Source organism: Solenopsis invicta, chromosome 1 (genome assembly GCF_016802725.1).
Source record: "Solenopsis invicta isolate M01_SB chromosome 1, UNIL_Sinv_3.0, whole genome shotgun sequence".
Classification (NCBI taxonomy): Eukaryota; Metazoa; Arthropoda; class Insecta; order Hymenoptera; family Formicidae; genus Solenopsis; species Solenopsis invicta.
In genome coordinates, this window is record NC_052664.1 from 19,774,157 (window position 1) to 19,798,489 (window position 24,333).

The 24,333-nt window shown below is 38.4% G+C and overlaps 1 protein-coding gene and 1 long non-coding RNA gene across 13 annotated transcripts in view; one reads left to right on the forward strand and one right to left on the reverse strand.

The window, feature by feature from the left end:
* Window positions 1–8,943, forward strand: part of LOC113003448 — a 34,437-nt gene extending 25,494 nt beyond the window's left edge. Inside the window, exon 2 of the long non-coding RNA XR_003268481.2 lies at window positions 5,727–8,943. This is a non-coding gene — a long non-coding RNA (uncharacterized LOC113003448). The remainder of the gene's footprint in view (window positions 1–5,726) is intronic.
* LOC105201229 (disks large 1 tumor suppressor protein) overlaps window positions 1–24,333 on the reverse strand; it is a 393,240-nt gene that overhangs the window by 153,488 nt on the left and 215,419 nt on the right. The gene's annotated exons all lie outside the window — the stretch shown is intronic.

Genomic DNA, 24,333 nt, shown 5'->3' on the forward strand with positions numbered 1-24,333 from the left:
TCATCGACGCGAGGGCGTACGTGAGACACTCTTGTTGCTGTTCACCTCGCGGAATTTGTCATCCAAATGAGAAGGAGAGAAAATAGTTCATGTATATATATATACGCCATCGTAACGACGTACTTTATGTCTCTGTACATATGCTTTTCGCGCTACGAGAGATTTGAATCACCGATACCTTCGTAACCCAATTAAAAGCGAAACGAGGAAGCAGGTGCGCAATTATTCGCAGATGTGCCAATTATTTTTCCGGTCGCCTTTGCACGTTTTTTCTCCCCCCCCTTTTTTTTCTCTTCGCCCCTTGCCGTGAGATTCCCATCTTCATTAAAATTCGAATACGAATTCTCGCTTGTGGCGGCGTTCGGTGGCGCGAGAAACTCGCGGAATTCACACCGTGTCCGTACCGCTGCGAGGCATCTGCCTTCGCGTTACCGCGCTACGATTGATGAGTTTCGCATTCGTCACAATTATCGGCGAAAGCAGCGGCAGGCGAAGCGTTGGCGAATACAGAATACGGAATTGAATTCGAATTGATTTCCGCGACGGACAAAATTAAAAACGAAATCGATTTTCCTTCGATTAGCGCTCACTCGTGCCGCGTTGTGCAACTCGAAATCTTTTTTTTTTTCACGTTTTTTCCCCTTTCCTATCAAAGCTCCCGTACCAGCCGTGCCGCCTGGTTTATCCTCGCGTTCTATCGCGCAGCGATATTCAACTGGGTTGAGTTTTAAACGACACTGTACAACAACGCGTATTGGGAAAAACATGATGGCTTATGATGTATCAAATATAGCTGCAGCATTCAAAGTTATAGTTTTCTATGCTTTTAATTGTTCTCTCTCTTTTGTTCTATTTCTATTATTACGTACTCTTGCAGACTTTCACACGCACGCACGCAGATACAAACACGCACGTGTTTCACACACTTTATTTTATTATATCTAATAATTTTTTTTTAATTCACTTTTACTTTTATCTTTACTATTATTATTTCTTTTTGTTTCTGGCTATCACTGTTACTTGATCAGAATGCATTATTAAAATTTGTATCATATAGTACTATGTACAATACGTTGTCAGAGCTTGAGGAGAAAGTATTAGCACTCAATAAATAATGATTCTCTCTCTCTCTCTTTCTCTCTCGTTATATTTTCTATTATCTGTTTGTTCTATTAAATATTTTAAATGTATTTGTTGCGAAGATCGACATGTTTTTTCTTTACCAGCCCATCGAATGCCGCGTCTCTCTTTCAGCAAGTCACTGAAGCCGTCGGCGCAAGAATCGAGTTACATCACTTACGGCTCACTTACTCGATCATCGCGCGACGGTGCGTAGCGCTATTAAAAGTCACCGAACGCGCTTATTAATGCAAATTGCTTCCGCTCGACCGCTCACGCGAGTTTCCAGATTCAATTCAAGTTTAATCTTCGTACGCGCATGCAATCAAACGCCCTTCGACAAAGAGACTTCGTCGAGGCGGTTGGAATATTGGCGGAACACAATATCGAGATATGCATCCACGATGCAGGTAGTTTGTAACAGTACAGTCGATGTACGTACGATCCATGTGGACGCGACAGCCGTCGCCGTCGCCGTCGCCGTCGTGATGTAAATAGGAAACTGTGCTGCGGACGTTCGATCGAATTTCTGGACTGAATGCTCAAAACTACATACGTAAAGGACCACAAAGGCTCGTTATCGCACGATATTACCTGCCAGCCCGAGATTACTTCGTCCCCGAGTTTCCCGCGGGACAAACGTCGCGCCAAGTAGACATCGTCGTAGAACCGCATTGGCAACGGAAAAACGTTGCGCTGGCAAATTACAATATCAAGAGTATCAAAGAGAAAAAGAGTGAAAGAGGAACAGAAATTTTCGTTTATTTTTTTCAATGATATTGATCTCTGCTACCTCTGTATTCGCATTAGTATCACGAGAATAATTATAACAATTTCAACGATTTATTTTTAAATTAATTAAATGTAATTAATTTTTAAATTGTACAAGAAAAATATAACTTATAATCGGTATACAAGTACCTACAATATATTACGTAATCAGTGCAAAGGTTACTTGAAGGAATAAATTTTCTTCTTTTATGTATCGTTCTATTGAATCCTTTCCTTTCATATTTTTATTCTATTCTAATCTCGATGTCGTTTGGATAATAGTTTCTCGATAGTTGTTTTGAGATATTCTATACGTGTATATTTACTATATATGAATGTTTGCATGAAACTAACAGCTAGGAGCTGAGTTGTAAAGTTTACGAATTGATGTAATTTCAAGTATGATAAAATAAAAAACTCAACGTCTCTCGCATATTAAAACGAACGCAACTTCCAACCACTTCCATTGTGAACGCGTTTCTGTTGCATCGGACTCCCGGTACCTTTAGTAAATGGTGTTGCAATAATTACGTTTGTTCACGGGAAAATTATGTTATGCGAAACTGCATGCTTTCTTGAATAAACGTACTGCGTGTACAGAAATTCCGGGGTAATGTTGCCATCGGAAAGTATGTACGCGCTCGGTTGACGTAGAGCATTTTGCTGATTTAATATTAACAAAGCAAACAAAAGTCGGCGGACATCGAGAGCGAGGATGATAGGTTCATCCGTTTGTATTGTATTTATTCGAGAATTGACTGAAGGAAAATCGATACATAGAACAGAATAGCTATCCCATTTTCTTCGCTTAAAAACAGTGCTCCTGCGAAGCTTCTTATGCACCTCCGTCAAACATTTCGTTCGTGAAATGTTGACCTTTTCCGTATTAATTTTTTAGTTTTAGCATCATACGACTTTATCTTGCTTCTCTATTATACGCGTATTTCTTTTTAAGGTAACCTACGGTATATTTACAGGCAATCTTTTCCGACGCCTTTTTTCTTTCCACCTTCGTTACGGTTAAAGCTTTTCGACGTACTTTTTTTCAAAGTACGCGAGCGTCGTGTTTTTAATCAAAACGCACACGATTCTTAACGAACACTGATACCAGAGAGTGGACAGTCTCATGAATAAATGTACTTGGGTCACTAACCCCCCCCCAATGATAAGATGGCTAAAGTGAGCAGGCAAAGATTCATTACACTATTCTGCTACGGCGACAAGACCGATGTTTATCCGAGAGATCGGATGATGACAATAGCTCATTTTATCCAAGTATATAAATCGAATAGAATGTAAAACAATCGTTTCTAGACAGTGAGTAGAGAATCAGACAACCTTCTTGGCAAACTTTCACTTATTACGTATTAAAAATTTTCCTCTCTCTTTAATACTTATGTTATGAAAATTTATAACGTATCTTTCTTTGTGAAAATAGTATTTTGATAGTCCTTTGATAATTATTCATTATTGAAAAATAAATTTCTTGATAATTTTAAAAAGGAAAAAAAAATAGATCATTTATTCGACCTATGTAACCATTAAGACACACACATTTTACATTTCGAAATGACTGTCAAGTTACTATAATGTAGTTGGCGTCAAACTTTCGATGAATCAGATATTTTTCGAGACGAAGAGATAAAGGAAAGAGATATCTTTAGAAACCGATTATTCATTTCAAGATTATTCAGCATTTTACGGAGTGGACTAGAATCCGTAAACAAACTTAATTCTTAAGAAAACTACTTTACGATCAATATTACGAATAAATATTAATTTATAAAGACAATTTTACATAGTGCAAATTATTGTCATATCTCAAAAATGTAAATACCGTAATTTAAACTAAAATAAGTCAGTTCGTATAAATTTGAAAGTAATTCAAAATAATTTAAATTATCTTAATTGTATATATATTGAATGAGGCACGCTCTCTGGAATCACTTCAATTACTATTATATAAGTACGTATTCAATTTAAATAAAAGTGTTTTGACATTTTGAATAGGGCTGTATACAGCATAATTAAAATTTTGTGTTATTATTTTGATTAAAGATTTAAAAACTTTCAGCTTTTTAAATAGAAATCAAATTTTTTTATGACAAAAGTTTATAGAAATTATTAATACAAATTCAATCGTAATAAATAATACGACTTTCAAATGACTTTCCTGATTTATTGCTTTTGAGTTAAAAAGTAATTATAGGCTTATTGTAATAACTTTTATTAGATTTTGCAAATAATTTTGTAAATAATAATTTTGCACGTAAATGGTTATAATCTTTATAAGATAGGCAGAGACAGTACCTATAACGTATGCCATAGGTACTTTGACATAAGACGCGTTGGTAAAATATCAAAGTGACTGGCAGGCGCGCATTGTCGACCATTCGGGCGATCGATTTCCAACGAGACACCACCGTCTACCAGGCGTTGGTCCAGACGGAAATACCTGTCAGAAACTTGGACTGTGTAGGCTGCTCCGTATGGAAATGTCGAAACCTAGGCATTGTGTGCTATGTGCTACGCCGACAATAACAGGCGTCACGTGCACGCCGATTTTCATAACAATGCGAGAACATAGTTTTGCTATTAACCTTTGGCGTTTCGCGGACATTCGCTGACCTCGATTTGGCAAACTGCATATTGTCTGCCCGAAGGCTCGTCATATCGAACGATGGAAAAAAAAAAAAAAAAAAATTTGATTCTGTTGTTTCCCGCATGCTTTTTATAACGTGATTAACAATATAATTTCTCTCTTAACTCATCACCCCATGCTTTTTTGTGTGAACGATCTGGGATGATTGTTACACCCTAAAAGTCATTGTTATTAACTACTGTATATTATTAATTTCAATTTAGTTTCAACAGATCGGTACTACAAATATAAGTTATAACTCGTTTCTATTGCATGTACAAATTGATTCTCGGAATCTTCGAATAAAAAGATAAGAACTTTAATCAGTAAAAAAATTTGTTTTAACGTTTATTTTTCCGTTTCTGAGATGTAAAAGAAAAATACTACAGGTAACTATTCTCGAGCTAAACGTGATACATGCGTTTAATAGTTACATGATACTTTCTGCTTTCTGCTCACGCAGTGCAATATTACGTATAATTTTCGAATGAGACAGGGGATCGAGTAACTCAGTTGAAAGTTTAACGCTTTTTGGTCGCTCGTTTTTTCAAAAATTCGTCATATCGCCTCTCGTCGATGTCAACTTCCTCTATTCCTTTCTCATCCGCGGTAGTCGTTTCCATGAAAATGTGCGTACAAAATTTGTATCCCCCCCAAAGCTGCCGGAGAATTCGAGAAAAGCTCTCGTTGAATTACGAGCCACTAAAGAGAGGCTGCGTTGCGAGTCGTTTCCCATTCCCCGTTGTCGTCCGACCAACCCCTTCTTCAGACGCCGCTCCGTTGCCGCGCGAGTCACAGACCGGGGGGCCATGTATCCCGGTTTGCAGGTGCAGGAAAACGGGGAAACAAATTTTCCCAAGAAAATGCCGAGGTAATGGATACATCCCCGCGCGTTCCACCGCGGTCCAAAATGACGCGCCACTCTGCAACGACACCCGCAGTTATACACTTCGCATTTTACTTTAATTCCACGTCGCGAAACTTTAGCGTGCGGCGCGGATTAAGACACGCCACGAGCTCGATCTCTCATGCCGAAAGCTTACCGTGCGACAAACTCAAAACTCAACCTCTAAACAATGTCTGACGCCGCGGAATTTCAGAAAATATAATGCGAGCATTATATACTTTAATATAAAAACTAATGTGAAATTCATTTTTCGATTTTTACATTTATATTACATTTGTCTATTTTCAGGTGTCAAGAGACACACCTTCGTAGCGATTGCTCTACATCAATGGATTTCAATGAAAGATATCCAACTGCGGTATCTTTTACAGTGACATCCTACAGCTTTCTTGTTAGAGGAATCTAACGGGCGAGAAAAGCGGTTTGGAAAGAAATTAATTGAAGATTGACTGTCACGTAATTTTAGTTAGCGGAATTGCGGATATACACCAGTGACACCAAGGCTAACGCAAACGTACGTAATCTAAGTTGTTGTCGAAGTTACTTTGTCATCGGAAGAGCCATGTCCGGACGGGTTACCGCAGCCATGCGTAGAGATGGAAATCGAGAGCTCTCGCAGCATCCTCGCCTCTTAGTGCTTCTGTGTATTCTGTGCACACCACCGCTCACATAATTTTATATCACCGATAGTTTACGCGATGTCGGAGCAACGTCAACGCGACTACATGTTCCTTGAGATAATCAATTTAGCGCGAAGATGATAATGCTTTCGGCTCACACGACTCCGTGAAAATCAGATTAGAGCAGTGAGGAGTATCATTTCTTTTTTTTAAACGAAGAAGCACAGAAATATTCATTGTACGATGTTGATGCATACTTGCAAATCAAAATTTCTTCCGATTTATAATTCAAATTCAATATTGTATCATTATGGTGACTTCACACTTATTTTTTCAGTTTCGCAAAAGAAAAAGAAAAAGAGTTAATACAATCTTCTATGAATCTGGGACAATCTGTGGACAAACTCGTTGAGCAAGAACGGTGACGCTGATTTCTTCGAGATACGCTATTATCGTCCGTCTTGTAAAAGTTCGCATTGACGATGATAACGGATCGAAAAAGGGATAAGCTAGGGTGGGACACGAAGAACTCGGCAAAAAGTAATTAGCTGAAATTGGAAGTGGCAATTAGCGAGCGAGATAGGGAGCGAAGATTTCGATTAAAGAGACTATCTTCGGCGGTACTTGCATTCAGGAACGAACTTCTCTCACACTAATGGCGAATAACGAAAGTGATCGCATATATTAACGAGAGTACGGAAAACTGAATGAAAAACAAAGTATAGCGAGGATAAAGCGTACGCTTTTAAAGTTTTAATATTTTGTCACTCATTAACATAACATTAACAACCGTATTAAATAGCGATTTACGAGATGGCTTATTGTAGCGTAAGCCGATCAAAACTTCTATAGAAAATAAGATGTTACATACATAAATACATAAATGTATAAATAGATAGTGTACATATGTATGTGGCTTTTAAATATACATGTATACGTCAAATGATTCAAATTATCCGGAAAAGCTCGAGACTAGCTTGTATACGTCGACATTTCAAAGTAAGAAACTAGCAGCAAAGCCAGCTAATTCGTATGTCATCCACATCAAAAGATTTCGCACGTGTATGCTTAATTGCATATTTTCGAAGGAAATGGATCGAATCAAAACACTCGATCATACGTAAAATAGAAATTAGTGTAAAAATAACGACGAGATATGAGCAACGGCGTTTCTTTCATTTTTGACATCATACTGCATAAAGTTATTTTAATAGAAGAAATTAGCGAAGGGATTAGCTGTTAAGCCGCGAATAACAATGTCGCCAGAATTATTGGTTATACGACAGAGCTCCGCTCAGTTAGCTCCACTCATTTTACGCGCGAATCACCGTGAGAATCGTCAAACGAGAGTTTGTGAAGAGGCTCTTTGGCGGATGAAAAGAATCGCTGAAAGGCGTGTCGAGATTGCGACGACTGTGTCCGAAACTGAGTTTGCAGCGAATTGCAATTGCTGGAGAGAGAAAAAGACTTTCTTGGAAGCATCGTGTGTTGATAAAGGGCAGAAGAGAATGTCAAAGACACTCCCTTGAATTAACGGCTGGTCTTCAAGCGGAAATTCGTTTGGGGCTTGCCACCTCGAGGCGCTCTTTTCGAGGATAGAGCTAAAGATTTTGCAGTCCGCTGATGATCAAGATTTAAGGATCGCTATGTAAGCCATGATTCGTCATTCAAAAGAATTACGGACCGTAAAATACAAGATAAAGTAAATGTATGCGCAATGAGAAGGGATAACGGTCCGTTTAATTTTATCGAAGGCACATAACTACGCATCAAATATTTTAGACATTAAATATTCTCAATTTCTCAATATTTCTATTAATTACGAAGTGTATAGTCTCAATTAGCACAATAATGCGCGACAATAAAGAGCAGCGAGAATACATTTGTATAACGGAATGCGGGTTGCGTGACGATCTACTACCGTGACTATCGATCAAACGACCGCTGTACCAAGTACCGAGACGTAATAATATTATTGTTATCGGCCGCATTGCGGTATTTTCACGTTTCTGTCACTCGGCAATCAATTCGTATCTACGGAAACGATCGTATGATGCCGGAAATATCCGTGCACTTTTTGATCGTTCTCCGTTAACTTGATAACGTTTCGTAGTTCTGATCGCAAAGCGTCGTCCGCGATCGACCGATTGCGAGGTGGAAAGACATCGAGGAAGCAGATGCGGAAAAATGCCGTTCGCGAATTTCCCAATGATTTCCGCTAGGGCGAGTAGCTATTTGATTGCATCGATTCGTTAAGCTCGTCGGCACATGTAAAATTCGAGGGACGCTGCTTCGATTAACTTGCATCGAGCTATCAGTACTCTTTTACAGACAGATCGGAAATATCGGTGATACCGAGGTAAAAGGATAGAGCGTTCGGTGATTTCTGGTTTATTGATGCTTAACTCAATTATGAAATCTTTGATACTGCATGCGTAGGAAAAAGTCAAATACAAGTTTACCCATTGAAAATTATTTATTCTTAAAATCTATTTTCAACTTAAAAGATTACAAGTGGCCTTGTTCATATTATGATAAACTTTTTTTATTAAAATTTTACTAAAAAATAAACATTTCTAGTTTAGTTCTCTTTTTGATAATATGCGTAACAAAACGTTTAAAATCTTTGAGTTTCAAAAAAAAAAAAAAATATTTTTAAGTAATTTTAATAATTTTAGAAAACAGAATTAGGAGAGAGAAAGAATCAAATAAAAATCATCTGTCTCAATATAATTTTCAAGCAAAAAAAAATCTATTTATATAAAATAAATTTTTCACCCACACGTGTGCGCGCGGAGATATCATGTATAATATAAAGATACTTAAAAATTGTTTGTTAGAAAATCAATGTAATGTACATCAAAAGACATTATAAAAATTACATATACATATAATATATCTGTATAATATATACATATCTTTATCTCTATAATTTTATTTTACATTATATTAATTTTTAACTAAACAAGTTTAATATAGATATTTTAAATAAAAATATAAATAAAAAATATAAATATATAAATAATTCGAAAATGCCGCACAAAAGTTAAGCAATTAAAACTGACTAATTTTCGTTGAAAGAACAAGAATCGTGTTGTATGACGTAATCGCGATTAAAATTCATATTAAATATATCATAAACATAGTCAAACAAAAATATATGCAGCATCGCCGAATCAGCCGCGTCATCGAAAACGATAAATTCTCTATCGAAGTAAAGTCGCAGCGAGTGGTGCACTCAGAAACTTGGCAGTCTCCTCTCTCCTTTTTCTACATTTCCCTCGACCTCTTCGCCACTTCATGGCACTCAAGAGAGCGTATAGAAAGACGAAAGTCAAACAGACCCTTTTGCAGTCGTGGCAAAAACGGCCTTCGGGAAAAACGTCGCGGTAGTCGCTGATTATCTTTGATCTTCAACTGACGAAGACCATCGAGAATCTTGTCAACCGTCACTTGGTCGGCCAAGCCAACAAAATTTCGCTATAAATGCTTAAGTTACTTATAAATCCGTGTAGCATTTTGTCAATGATTGTCAATGATTGAAAAAAGAAAATGTAAGAGAAGAGAGTGTCATTTTTCGGTCAAAACAAATCTTGATGCCTAATAATAATTTTGCGTGAATTTTACAATACAATTTTTAGTTCATGCAAACTGTGCGTTGAATATTCGTCAATCTTGAAACACAATCTTAAACTGAAACAAGAATACATAAGATGAGCAATTTAATTATAATTGATAAAATAACACTGATGCTAAGCATTTTAGAACATTATAAAAAATTTATTATTATATCATCACAGAATAAGAAAAGTGTTTTTTAATAATTCATTAGACATCTGTCAAATGATGTGAATGATGCTGAGTATCGTAATAAAGCGAAAGAATAACCTGTACGTCTGGAAGACTCTTTGAGTGACCTAGATAAAAAATAATTTGTATTGGCAGACAGGTACAAGTTGTTTACTCTAACTTTCTCATCTGATATTTCTGTCGATCTTTATTTATTCAATACATTTATTTATTATATTAAAAACTAATTAAATGGTGTCGAGTAAAATATGGTACAACATGCAAATACCGTCGCAGCGAACCCAGAGTGCAGGAAGAGGGAAGTATGCTGAGCGACCGAGTGGTCAGTCGGTGGTTTCGATGAGTTGACCACTCGAACCCGAATATATTTGGACATCGACCGGCGTACCGACGAACCATACCGACTCTCGATCGAATTACCCGCGATGGCGAAGTGTCGTCGGTCGGCATTCGAGCATTCGACATCGACAATGGCGCAAGAGCGATTAAGTTCGACGATTGATATCCAATTCTGTCGTACGAAAACGAATATTACAGTAAATCGCTTACCTTGTAGTCTTACAGCTTATCTCAGAGTTCCTCAAAGTTCCTCATCTTTAAAACTGTATTGTATAAAAAAAAAGTTTTCAGCTTAAACTATTATTTGCTCAACCATTGTTAAACTATTTTTATTTTACTAACATTTCGTTCTTTGTGAAATTTGATTCGGTAAGATTGAATCTCAGAATCCTTCTTTCAATTCTTTGTAACTAAAATATCTGAAGTGCACGATAAATAACATACAATTGCTATTACTCATAGCGTGACAATAGAAGCAAATAAATTGAGATGTATTGTTGCATTTGATACATTTCTCAATAAAAAGTAGCGAATATTTACGAATCCTTTGAAACGTTGGTATGTAATAAAAACTAATATTTTTCAAGTTACTTTTACATATACACACACACGCACGCACGCACGCACGCACGCACACAATGTATGTATATATTATATACATATTATTATGTATTTGTCATTTACACGGCATTCTAATACAAGGACAAAGTTTGATCGGAACTACTCGTATATTCGGGTACGTTTTCATTACTGCGATTGCCTTTTTAGGTTGCGTTCCGAAATTGCCATTACTAAAAAGCTATAGTATACGTAACGTAAATTATAGATTTTCAGTACTTACAGTAAATTTTGGAACACAGCCTAAAAAGGCAATCGCAGTAATGAAAATGTACCGAATATACGAGTATTCCGATCAAACTTTGTTCTTGTATTTTCAATTTTCCTCATCGAGATAAACCGCGCATAAATTTCATACAAAATGCACACAGAGCAACGTGTCAAAGATTGAAAAGCAAACAGCATTTAAAGCATTGAATACGCGTTATTTGATACGAATGTTATGGGAAAAACTACTATTGTAATCGCTGATATAAAATTTTGATATTTATCCGATATTTTGATACTGATGAGAAATTATTTTCAAAATATACTAAAAATGTTAAACAAAACGCGTCCTGGATTACAACTCAGATTACCAAACGTTAATTAGTGAATAAATAATAACAAATAACATATTTTTATGATTGTGGTGTTTTAGTTCTAAAAATAAACGAGAAAAAATAAGAATTATTAATTTATACGAATATTTGCAAGATAAATATGTGTATAAAAAAGTAAAATGTTTCTTCATTTCACTCGCCAAAATAATCGTCAATAGAGTTCGACTGTTTAAGCTAACATTGAGTCGGCCAACTACGAAAGCTTCGGCGCCCGCCGATAAGAGAGAAAAATGTGGTCTTGAGCAAACAGAAACGGAAGTTTCCGCGGAATCGTATTTTATGTACTCCAGTTCAACGCGCGGCGACGAACTTGGATTAGAAAAATTTCACTCTCGGCCGTGGGACGTTTGCATTCGATGCGCGGACGCTTTCGGAGGTTTAACGTCAAAAGTTTGTGAGCTGCAACGGGCCCGGCCGGCCGCGATGCCGTAACACGAGCCGGATAAAACGGGAACAACTTGGTTACTACGAGACAACATTTGACGCGAGAGAGCGAAATGGACCTTTAATTGAACGATACACGACATGCAGAACGGACGAGGCGATTGTTTCACGCCGTTCCGGAAACAAGGGGTCGCTAACGATCCGACGAGAGCGCATCGCCGTACGTCATTTCCCATTTCGACGACGAAATTTGCGGTCACGTAAATACTGTTTGTTGGGAGAGTTCATCGCGTTGGCAGAGTACCGCCAACTACGACAGTTCAATCTCGATTCGAGTAATGCGCCCCGTTCATTTCCATTCTATTGATGTATTGTTTAACGGTAAGCGATGAACTTTGCGATTTGCCTTTCGTTTACGAGACAGAGCGTGACAATTAAATGGCGGATAAAAAGCCACCGGGAGAGAAGACCGATGATCCATTTCAAGCTAATGAAAGAAATCGTTCGTCAAAATAATTCGATGCTACTGAAGACTGTAGCGTTAAAATTTAGACGCAAATGCATCTTTCCTCTGCAAACCGTTGTAATTAGTCTTATTTGTATGGGCTGAGATTTCAATTAATGGCACTGGGCGCGTGATGCACACAAGCCAATAGCCACGTACGCTCGAGCTGGAAATTTGTTCCGCCCGAAGCGTCATCGCGGTGAATGATTCAATGAATATCGACTGTTTCGCGGTTCACATGCGGGGCTATCGATAAATTATCGGTTGACCCCTTCCATTCGTTTTAGGCCCATCGTTTGTACCGCGCTACAGTTTTAATTAAATACACGAATCAATCGGTACGACGTATCACCGTACTTGACATATCAATCTGTAATTAATTTTTCCAGCCGAGCTGGCCCTGGAAAATCACGTTGCATAATCGAACGCACTTCTCCGAAAATGTATCGGTGCCGTCGAATATCCCGCGCGCGTCGTTCATTTCAACGACAACAGAATATGCTGCAGACACATCACGTTTCGTGACAATAAATATTGATGATATCACTGGATACGTTACGTCAAATACATCAAATGCACGCAATTGACGAGAGGCAAAATAACAAAAGCACATTTACGGACAATACTGCGATATATACAACACATGGATAAACACGTGCCGACAACGTTCAACATTTTCTATTTAGTTTTTTTCTAAGATAACATCGATATTTTCATTACTTTTCACTTTAATATCTTCTAATTTATTCTTGTGCAAAAATATTTTTGAATGAGGACGATTAAACATACAGTGCTGGACAAATGTGTTAGCACAGTTGCTACTAGTAAAACGAATGATATCTTTGAAGAATCGCTAAATTAATTTTTTTAAGACATTATTTTTCTATATAATTATATATTATAGAATTAATATAAATGAATAAATGTAATTGTAAGAAAGAATTGAAAACGCGTATCCCGAGAACAAGACAAAAACTATTGGAACCAATTATTTGTACTTATGTCAGTAATAATTGTTTTTTTATTAAACAAAAAGAGATACGGGAAATCCCGATGTTCATTGTTTTTACTATTATAGTTGCAAGAAAAAGCAATGGAAAATGGAAACTTTGCCTTAAAATGTCCTACCTAGAATATATAATATTAAATGTATTATTAAACATAAAGTATAAAATAAAATTTTTTATAAAAATAAACACAGGCTGGTTCTAATTTCTTATAACGAATTCGATTGGACTGCATTAGCGCGCATTGGTGCATCCAATCAAATTTGCTAGAAGAAAATACTATAATAGAAGCAATCGCACGCCAATACTTTCGTCCAGCACTGTATATTGATAAAACATCTTTTTCACAACTTTTTTTTTTACTTCAGTGGATGCGATTGACAGGAAGAAATCCTATGTGAAACGCACATTAACGGATGGGACATTAATCTTGAATTTTCAATGGTACCACGAGACACGTTGTAGAACACCTAGATAAACTTAGCTCGTACTTCTACGGCTAAATACTGTTTCCGGGATCCTTCCTTACTCATTTCGCGCGCATGGATCCATGGATAACGTACATCTCGCGCGCGCACGATTATATGTAAAAGCATCTACTACTTAGCCCAGAAAGCCCCGAGAACGATCTTAAACGCTTTTCGTATTGCATGCCGTTGGGCATGCAAATTATTCCCAAAGGGTGTTTCGCACGCAAACTCTCGCGTGCTTACAAAGGCACATGTTCCTTCGATACGTGCGACTGTTGCGCCAACCCATTACTTTAGAAATAAATATTGCAGAGGAAGACGAGCTAATCGGAGATAGAGAGAAGCGATCTCGCAACGTGCAATTTCCATATCCTCGTATTTGTTTATCGGTGGATCAGACGCGCGATATTAGACGAACGTTATCGCAGATGTAGAATTTAATTTAAGTAACGTGAATGTATAGAGACACACATATATTCATTTACCGTGAACAGTTATGTATACGCTTTTATAACGAACCTACAACGTTCTCGTCCCGCCCTTATTTACAGATTTTACTGTAAACAACAGAGTCCGTGCGCGCACCTACGTTTTCGGGATTACGGGAGCGGACTTCTCGATTGTACCACGATCTTCCTTACGTAGCGGCTCGATTTATAAAATAAACATGTGCCAGAAAGCGCGTCCCTAAAAAGGCGAGAGAGAAAAGGAGAGACGGAAAGAGAGAAAGGGTAGGGACGGGAAGCTGTGACAATGATACAATCAGTGGCATCCCTTTTTCTAGCGGCGCCGAGCAGCTCGGCGGCGTGTTAAATTAGTCGCTTTTATTAAAAAAGTCCATATTTACGGTCCTGCTGGGCAACTCTGCTCCGGCTGCCACGGCCAATAGCATTGTTATGCAAAACGCTTTAATCAAGACGCTCTCCGTTCGCGGCGACACGAGTAATCGTGTAATTTCGATATACGACCGAGGTATATACCGGTAATATCCAACATCCCTCGTATAATCGGGTATGTGCGCGCAGTTAAGTCTTTCGTGCAATTAAAGTGCGAACGGACGCGTAATTATTTACGCAACGCGCTATCAAGCACTTGGAAAGCGCTTCCTCTTGTTACGCGGCTACTTTCGTGTTGTGCCATGAGAGCTTTCTTAATTCTGACAGAATGCCAATTTACCTCGCGCATGATTTCAACATCGGTAAATAGATAGTTATTTCCAGTCGTACAATTTGTTATTAAGAGCAACTTCTTTTGTGCGCGTGCACGCGGCACGTAATCGAAATATATTACGTTCTGCTACTAAACTGGCGGAAACCTGGAAATATCCGAGTGCAACCGAGGGACTAATGCAATATCGAAGCTAATTGTTTGCAGACTGCACACGCACGATACGCATTTGATATATCAGAGTCTCTTAACGCCAACTACAATTTCGTTTCCGGATCTAATTCTGCAAGCACGTTTTGAGCCGAATTCCAAAAGCTCGGTTGGCCGCGAATAGCGCGACAACGCGTTCGATGTTTATCGGAGTTTGCGCGGCGCGGCACAACGTGATTTTATTTGTAATGCATTCGCCGCGTTTCACTAATGCGATGCAAAAGCACACCGACGCGATCGGCTGTGGTTTCGCGTTACGTAATTTCGCATGATCGCGATTCATGTCGGCCCGTGCATTCGCGCGTAATTCTATAATTTCTCATAATCGGCCTATTAAGCGGATCATTAAGTAATCCCAGAACGAACGCCCGCGTGTTCATCACATTGATGCTCGCGATATCGAGTGACGTGGAAAAAAATTCGGGATTCAGAATAAGCTACATTGCAGCGACGAGCCTAGAAAAGAAAAAATCTGTACGGAAAGATAAACGAACAGATAACTGAAAGAGATTTATTTGAAGTTCGCCATCGGCGATTCCCTGAAGAAGTTATCCAAACGTCGTTCACGAAAGGTGAAGTAAACGAGTCGAAAGTGTATTTCTTGTGAGACTTCATAAAGGGTCATTGCCCGTAAATGTCCTATATATATATATATATATATATATATATATATATAGCGCGCAATTTTAACGAAAAATTAGGGGACGCAGATGGTCGTTCGAGATGGCTGTGGAAGGATGCGCGCCTGTCTCATCCGGAATTTTTGCATGTAGATTGGAGCGTAAGCGGGATCGAAGCTGGAAGAGGAAGCGACGGAAGAAGGTAATTTCGGAGTTCGGCTAGATGTATGTCCGAGCGATAAAAGTAATGAGATCCATTATAACCGAGGTAAGCTGCGCCCGGCCGCGTACGGCAAGCGTATCTATTCTCTTCCCCGTTCGCCGAACTTGCACTCGCGTCGTCGTTACACTGCTGGATTTACACCGGCACGGTCTCCTCATTTTCTAGAGTACCGTTCGCCGTGAGTTACGACGCTCGTAAGCGATTGTTAATAATTGTAAACGGCTCCCGCCGCCGCGCCGATCGGACTCGAGGCAGTTTGTTTATCGAATATCGGCGAAAGCGACAAAAGCGATCCACTTTTTGCGAAACTATGTCGCTGACATAAAAATTTTCTCCACTTTCAACGTGCGCTATTTATCAAAAATGATGCGTTTATAATTCTACAAAAGCAAAACAAAATGATATGTACATGTAAAAAAAATTGATTACCTCGATTAGCTTTTTGGATACCCGGGTCGAAATTTTACTCCTATTTTCAATCTCAATCAGGCCTTTTACGTCTATCTTGTTTAATTTAAAAACCTAAATAGGCCTTTTTTAGGGTTACTTAATCTATAGAGTCTGTAGACAATTTTAAGAAGTTTTACTGAAAACTTTCTTTTAACCTGAAAGTAGGAAATTTTCCGATAACTGTCATTTTGAACCACAAGTAAGAACTCAATTCTCATGATTATAATCTATTTAATCCTTTAAAATCTACAATGTCCTAAAATTAAGATTGAAAGAGAAAAATTTCGATTAGAATCCCTCTTCGACGTTTATATCGTCAGATGCTTCTTTGTTATCAGAGAGAGAATGACATTGTGAGTCTAATCTAGCTGGAGAATGAGCTAGCTATAGAGACTATCCAAGTAAATCTAGCGAAGATCGATGTCGAAGTAATCGACTCTAAATGTCACGCGCAGGCCGATCGTTTCATTAATCTCGCCGTCATCGTCGTCAAAAGCGCTCTTTCCTCATCATCTGGGAAGAGGACGCGAAGCGTACCCGAATAAATTGAAATTCGCATGAATGCCTGGGAATCCCTTTCGTGCCGAGGAACGTATCCGCTTCGGGAGGATGAAGACGAACCGGGGGAAAACGCAGCGAAGACGCGTCTCAGAAATTGGACGGGACGACGAAACGGTTTGTGTGCGAAGTGGTTTCGAAGGTTGGTAAATGTGTGTATGTATGTATGTATATATACACACACACACACACACACACACACACACACACACATACACAGAGATAAGTCGGTAGGTGACGCATACCGCGACGGGCGAGGTAAATTGAAGAAAAACTGGGTCAAACTATAATGGCAGCCGATCTTGATACCGCGATGTCGAGAGGCGGGCAAAACGGTCGCACGTAAACGCGACAATCGCGCGCGCGACACGCGGAGTCGAGCAAGGATCGGCGGAGAGGAAGAGAGGAAGAGAGGAAGAGAAGAAGGGGAAGGGAAAGGGGGATGAATTGCGAAGGGACGTACTATTTATGCAATTGAGAAGGAGGAGTTTGCGGCAGACGCAGATTCGAGAATGTTTTGCACTTAGATAGACGCGTATTATTAGCTACGTTGGATGTCGACAGCAGTCGACAGCAGTCGACAGTCTTGGAAGCGAGATGGAGTCGGGTATTACAGAGAGCGTCTCGCAATTCCGCTGTTAAATAATAGCGCGGTATTGAAATACAGAAGTAAATAAAATACTTACAAATACTTGTTAGAGACAACACGGAGAGCTCGGTTAAAATCATTTACGAACGCAGGATTGTGTTAACGTCTAAACTCGAGTTGTATTATTAGACAAATGAACTTTGCATCAGTGTAATGGATAAAGCTCTCTTCTTTTAAATTACGGACATTATCTTCATGACGCCTTTCAATTTGACAGACTTTCGAGAAAGAATTCATTTTGAAAGAAGTTCTATATTTCGAGGTATTACTTCTGATTAGAAAGTACCGCCATTGGCAAGTCCCTTTACGATTTCGGGCCGGCAACGATTTGCAGTAGCGACGTTTTATATTTCCTCTCCGTTTCCATAGACGCGGCCCGCTGATTGCAGCGAATCGGAGCGGAAAGGCAACAAGGAGTGCTTCAACATTTCCGCAATGTATAGCCTGCAGTTCTACTTAGAGATCGAGATGCCATTGAATTGTTCGGCTGAGCTTCAAGATGCCGCGGCGCAATTCTTGTGAAGCACGGAGCCGTGACTAAAATAGTGCTAGACAATTAATTTGTAAATTTTTAATTTACTTAAATATATAAATTATATAACTCTTCTCCTATATTTTTGAGGTGACTATATGAGGTAATTATATTGACTTAATTAATAAATCAATTTGTTTAATTTCTCATACAGTGATATAATTTTTTCAATTCTAAAATTCCAATTATTAGATAATTAATGGATAATATAATTACATTTTGTTCATTAACATATATTTTAAAAAATTGTATGCCTAAAAATAGATTTGTCAAAATGAACGTTATTCGGAACATACATACATGATATAAAATAAAAATTATTTATATTTAAAACTCAGGAAACAAAATTGGTAAATCTAAACTGATTTAAATCCAAATACGATCTATTTTATGTTCCAAAATGTACGAATAATAGAAACAAAGAGGAATTATGACTAAGATTTAGCCGACAAGAACTAACCACTCGGGTAAATTTGAGAGTCTCGACGAAACGGCGTGAATCACATATCTGCGTAACACTAAACGTCTATCAAAATTTGTGGGTTGTACGTGCGATCGTTACCCGCGGTTGTTGCTTCGAATAAGTTCACGGCGGTGGGATTTCGCGCATCGCGCGGAATCCGGGCGTAACTCAAACGTTATAGGTACGCCGCCAGGTACAAAAGGGGTGCCGGTATAATTTTCTATATTAGACGCCAAAGGGCGATTTATTTGCGGCGCGAGAAACAGCTAGTACGGTTTGCTTGTTACTTTTCGTTAAATTTACAGCAAACGCCAGCCAGAGTGCTGTTGGAATTTTAATCAAACGCGGAATCGCAATTACGCCACTTAGTATATTCGAGGGAAATATTCGCACCGTCATAATTACTATTTTATTACAGTCGTTACATCATCGTGCCACGGGTCTAGTGCGATTCAAATATGAACATAATTATCGCCGTTGTCAAGCCAATGTTAGGTAACAGAAATCAAACGGAGATTGGAGAGCCCGCTTATTGGTGCACACGTGAATCGCAAACCGCGAAGAATGTCTTTTGGCCAATGCCTATGCGATAAGCATTTACGTCGTTCGATAATCTCGACTAGCCTAGCCGGAACTATCTGTAGGCGACCCCAGTATCATTCCAGCAAGGTACCACATCGTACAAGAACTCGGATAATCCAAATACCCTGATAACGTGGACTGTTTCCGAGAGCTGTGTCGAGAGATGCACGAAATATTGGCGGTCTAAACAGGCGTTACTGGTATCGCTAGTTTTTAATGCATTTTAAATATTACTTTGTACTTTATCTACAAGGAAAAACATGTAGAATATAGTACAGCGTCAAATATTTTACTTCATACATTTTATTATCCCGCATATTTTATTCTAAAATTGCGACAGTTCTCCGCCCAAGTGTTGCTTATCTGAAATGTGGGATTTGCTTCCCTAGAATTCCTATTAGCATCTTATATATTTGATACTTTTGAATCTTGGCTTATACTCGTCACGTACATCGAAGAAAAAAAAAGAATTTTATTGTCGGATAGTAAGCTTTAGTGAAATAATTACAATTAAATGTTCGGTTAATATAACTAAATTTTGTAACAATTTAATAATCAATTGGTTACTATTATTACGTCTGTGGTTATTACAATATTAATAATTAATCATTACTAAAATTTGATATTAACCAAACATTTAATTGAAATTATTTCACTAAAGCTTATTATTATTGACTTTTTTGTGTAAAATAAAAAAGTGCTCGTTCGTTCCTGCATGCAGTAGTTAGGTAAAAAAAAAAGCACAAAAATGCTGCACCTCTGCAAGAGCAAAAGGCCTTATGCATTCTAGCGACACGGTGGTGATAACCACAAGATTTGCATTCAGAATTACGCCAAAAAGCAGTATTTAGCGTGCTCTCGAAGGGTAGATAGTGTTCCTCGGGGTAATCGCGTTCTGCTAAATTCGGCATTGCTTAAAGTCGGAACTAGGCTCTGTTGATCAAATCAAATTAAGCGTATAGCAAGAAGACGCGAGACGAATGGCGACCTTAGAAAGTGCCTTTTAACGACTGACGAGCAAGATCAAAAAGAGTCGTCGCGCACTTTAGCGCCGCAGGAAAACGTATCGCAGACGTATTCGGAGACAAAATCAGAGGCAGAGAAATGAAATTAGTCGTCATCAACTTCTCGAGGACTATCGCGGTTCTAAAACACGACGACAGTAATGAGAATTTCTCTTAAGTGAAATGAAATAAAATAAAATGCGCAAAATAAATATGATTACAATGTGAACCTAAAGCGCATAATCTTAACCATTTATATCGAGCAGCAACGCGGAAACGTTTATAATCAGAGTGATTTCACTTGATTGATATTTAATTATATCGTGACTGGATCATCGTTATTCGAAATATGAAAATGTATGTTCTGCGTAATGAAAACGTCGAAAACAAAAAATAATTTGCGCCGAATGGAAAAGACACTGTTATCCACCGCTCGAAAATCTTTAGTACTATGCCGGATGCAAGATAAAAAAAGCTCAGTAGGTCAAGCAACTGCCATTGTCTTGACTGTTATCGTTAAGGCTCATTCTCTCGAAGATGAGCGCACTCTACGTGATTCGCGTAGAAGAATCTGATATTCTGATGTCGCCCATTCTTGAGTAGAACCACTCAAATCACCATAAAATTCTCCTCGAATTGATTTGCTTCCAATTAATTTAGATTAATGCAACGATTTATTATTTATAATTTCGTTGCCTCATTGGTTAATAATTAATTAAAATTGTATGGAATTCTTACATGCCCATCCACGCAAAAAAGTGATACAAATCAAAAATAGTTTTTGCAGAAGAGGAAAAAGAAAATTATGTATTTCAAAATTAATTATTTATGACAATATTAAGTAACACTTAGAGCTAATCACAAATTGTTTATTTCTAAGTTATCTAAAAATTCTCTAAAAGTAATATTCATTAAATTATAGTATTATATTAAATTCCTACTCTATTTATTTGATTCATGTAATTTTCTCTCCTTTTTTCGTTTTTGTTTTTTTTTAATTATATCAGTTCTCTTGATTAAAAATCGATATATTTAGAACAATCCATATATTTAGAACAATCCATATTACAAAATAAAAAATTTTAATATGTACAAAATAAAAAAAATTTAATTTTTTTTTACGAAAGTGCAATATTTATTATCTAAGCAAAGAATTAAAAAATCACAAAGCTTGTTCTTGTTTAATAAAGTATTAAAGTTTCAATTAATGAGACAAAAAGAATGCAGCGTTCAATTCCTAAATCGCTATTATTAGTACTGAAAACAAGTTGGAAAATAGAGATAAAATCATAATATAAAGAGAAAGAAAAGTAGTTTATATAATACACCCACCAATTGTGGCCAATGAACTGTGAGGTAGACTTTGGCGCGGCCAAAGAGCCGCAATCTTCGTAACCTCCTCAGTTTCTTCTCGTTAAAGCCCATCCCCATGAAGACGGGCGCCACACGTGATCCGCACTGGCACTCCAGGTTGACAGCCGTTCTCCAGTTCTCACCACAACGATCAGCCTCATTCAACAAAAACAGTAATCGACACCTTGCGATTCTCACGACGTCGATACGATCGCCTTGCGATCACGATTCGACTGAGCACTTCGTGGAAAAAGTTTCGACGATGGAACGATTCCAACCTCGAATGGGTTTTACTATGGTCAAAGGTGAATGAAGTTAAGTGTGGAAGGTCTATTTCAACCAATCCCGCAAATGGAAGATCTAATTTCAGGATCAGCTGATTACAATAGGATAATAGAGTAAATTTAGTTAAGTATTTAAAAAATTAGATTTATTAATTTTTTTGATTTTTTTGCGATATTTTCAAAACGATTAAAGACACGAGAAAATATCATCGAAAATAATCGCAACAAATTTATCACGATTTATGCAAAAATGACGATGGAGAAACGACGATAAAGCAAATCTATTAGATGGCTGATTGACTTCGTTTAAATGCAACGAAGGATCTCTCGAGAGAAATGGAATTTAAAAGTTTTTTCCAAGTTTCGAGTTTGAACGAAGAGAAAAGTCAGCAGCGCAATCGAGGAAAACGCCACGTGACTTCAGGGGATAAATCTAGCGTGGCCTTGAACAAGCGGCTCGTCTTTCAACGCCACACGCAACTACAATAGCTACTACATTTACATGATTGTCTCTTATGTTTGCACTTGTCACTGTAAATTGACCCGAAAATAAGTTCGCGATAATTTTACCCTGTTCTTCGTTGTGTTCAAAGCGAATCTGTCGTATACTTATGTAACACTCTTCGATGTGGTTTAATTAAGAAAAATAAATGGGATTTTTAACACCCAGTTGCAACTGTGAAATTGCAGTTAGTGATGCAATCTCGACTGAACTTTTTCATGTTGCGTTGTAACTGGCACAATTGGTCTGATATCTCGTGACCGCGATACAACTGAAAGAACAAGCATTATGCACCAGTTATTGAACGAAGTTTCTCGTCTGCGATTAGAAGATTGACTGCATTATATGTTGGCTAGTACCAGTCCGCGATGGTCGAGATTGGTACGCGCGGAGGTAATATCTCGTTGCACATATACATCCCCCCTTTAACAGAAAAATGGGGTGAATACTATTTATAAATATCTGCGTTACATCTGCAAGTCTCGCATTTAATAATCCCGTAACACGAAGCGTGCGCGCTCGTTGATCAGAACCACGCCAGAAGTCCCATTGAGTAAACGTCACGCGAAAAACAGCATTTTTGCGATCACGATGAAACTTTTCCTTCCACTTATTGTTTCCTCGCCTCGTTATGCTTGCGTATCGATGTACAATAACTTCACTAAGCTGTGAAAAAAACCAGGAATAACTTCTGAATTCGCGCGTAAACTGCGAAAGAAGGGCACACATCACATTTTGTTGGGCTACCATGAGATCTTCATTTGTTCTCAGAAAAAAATTTCATTTGTTCTCAGAAATCGAAAACGTAATTAAAGATCGCGATTAAAGAATAATTGAAGAAGACATTCACTTCGAGAGCAAATATTACCATGTAAAGATGCTAAAAAATTGAAGATCCACGATATATCAGATCTACCAAAAGCGTAACTGCGATTTGAGAGGTAAGGACGGGATTCGGTTGTCGGACGTTAGTCAAGGAACCAACGACAACGTGACTGTTCGCGCCGGATGTCGGAGGACGCACTGGCAGTTCCGGAAAAGGGAGCGGACCCCGCGGGTTGCGAACCGCGCGAGTGACTGCCGAGTGCTGGCGAGGGTTGCTGCGAGGGAGCTAGGGGGGCGCCGCGAGGGATGCTGCCAGCTGGAGTGGACGGCGCAAGATCTACCCCCACGCGCGCGCGCGTGATCTACACCCCTCCGATTCACCGCCGTCGCGTCGTTGTATCTCCGGCGCAGCTCTCTCTCGCCATCCCCGCCGCGTCTCGCGCGGGTTTCAAACAACTCCACGACGGACTCATCTACCGCGCCACCCCCACTGCCGCGCAACGAGAAAACGGAAAAATCATCCCTTAGCTTTGCCCGTCGAAGCGTAAGCGACGGTAGCCATCAGGGATGACGGGGATGGTAAAGCAGCGGATATTACGGCCGACTTGCTGGACGTCTAAATGTTTTCGCGTTCGTCGAAAACTTCGCTCGTTTGATGGCGCGATGAGATGATGGATTCTTTAAACGGAAATGTAAGACTTCTCTGTATTAATCATTTCGTTACAATGTAAGTTTTGCTTCAAAAATTCAACAGTGATAAAATGCACAAAGACATACGTACGTCAAAGAACATTCGATGTATATTTTTGGCATATCCTAATAGATGTAGAAAATTATATAAATAAAATAAAAATTTTTTTATCATGTTGATACACTTTCCTCTACATATTCTTATACATTTCAATCATATTACTTCAGTAATTTATTTGTGACGTTTGTTTATTAACACACAGTTTTGGTTGTTCCGTGATTATATATGTGAGTTTTTAGAGCAGAAAGCATGCGTAAAAATTTCAAGAAGAGTTTGGTAAAAAGAATGTTCCTGAGTGATACGTGCAGCTTTTTAAGATGTTTGGGCAACCAGAAATTTTGTCGTATTCGATGACCGTCTTTAAATT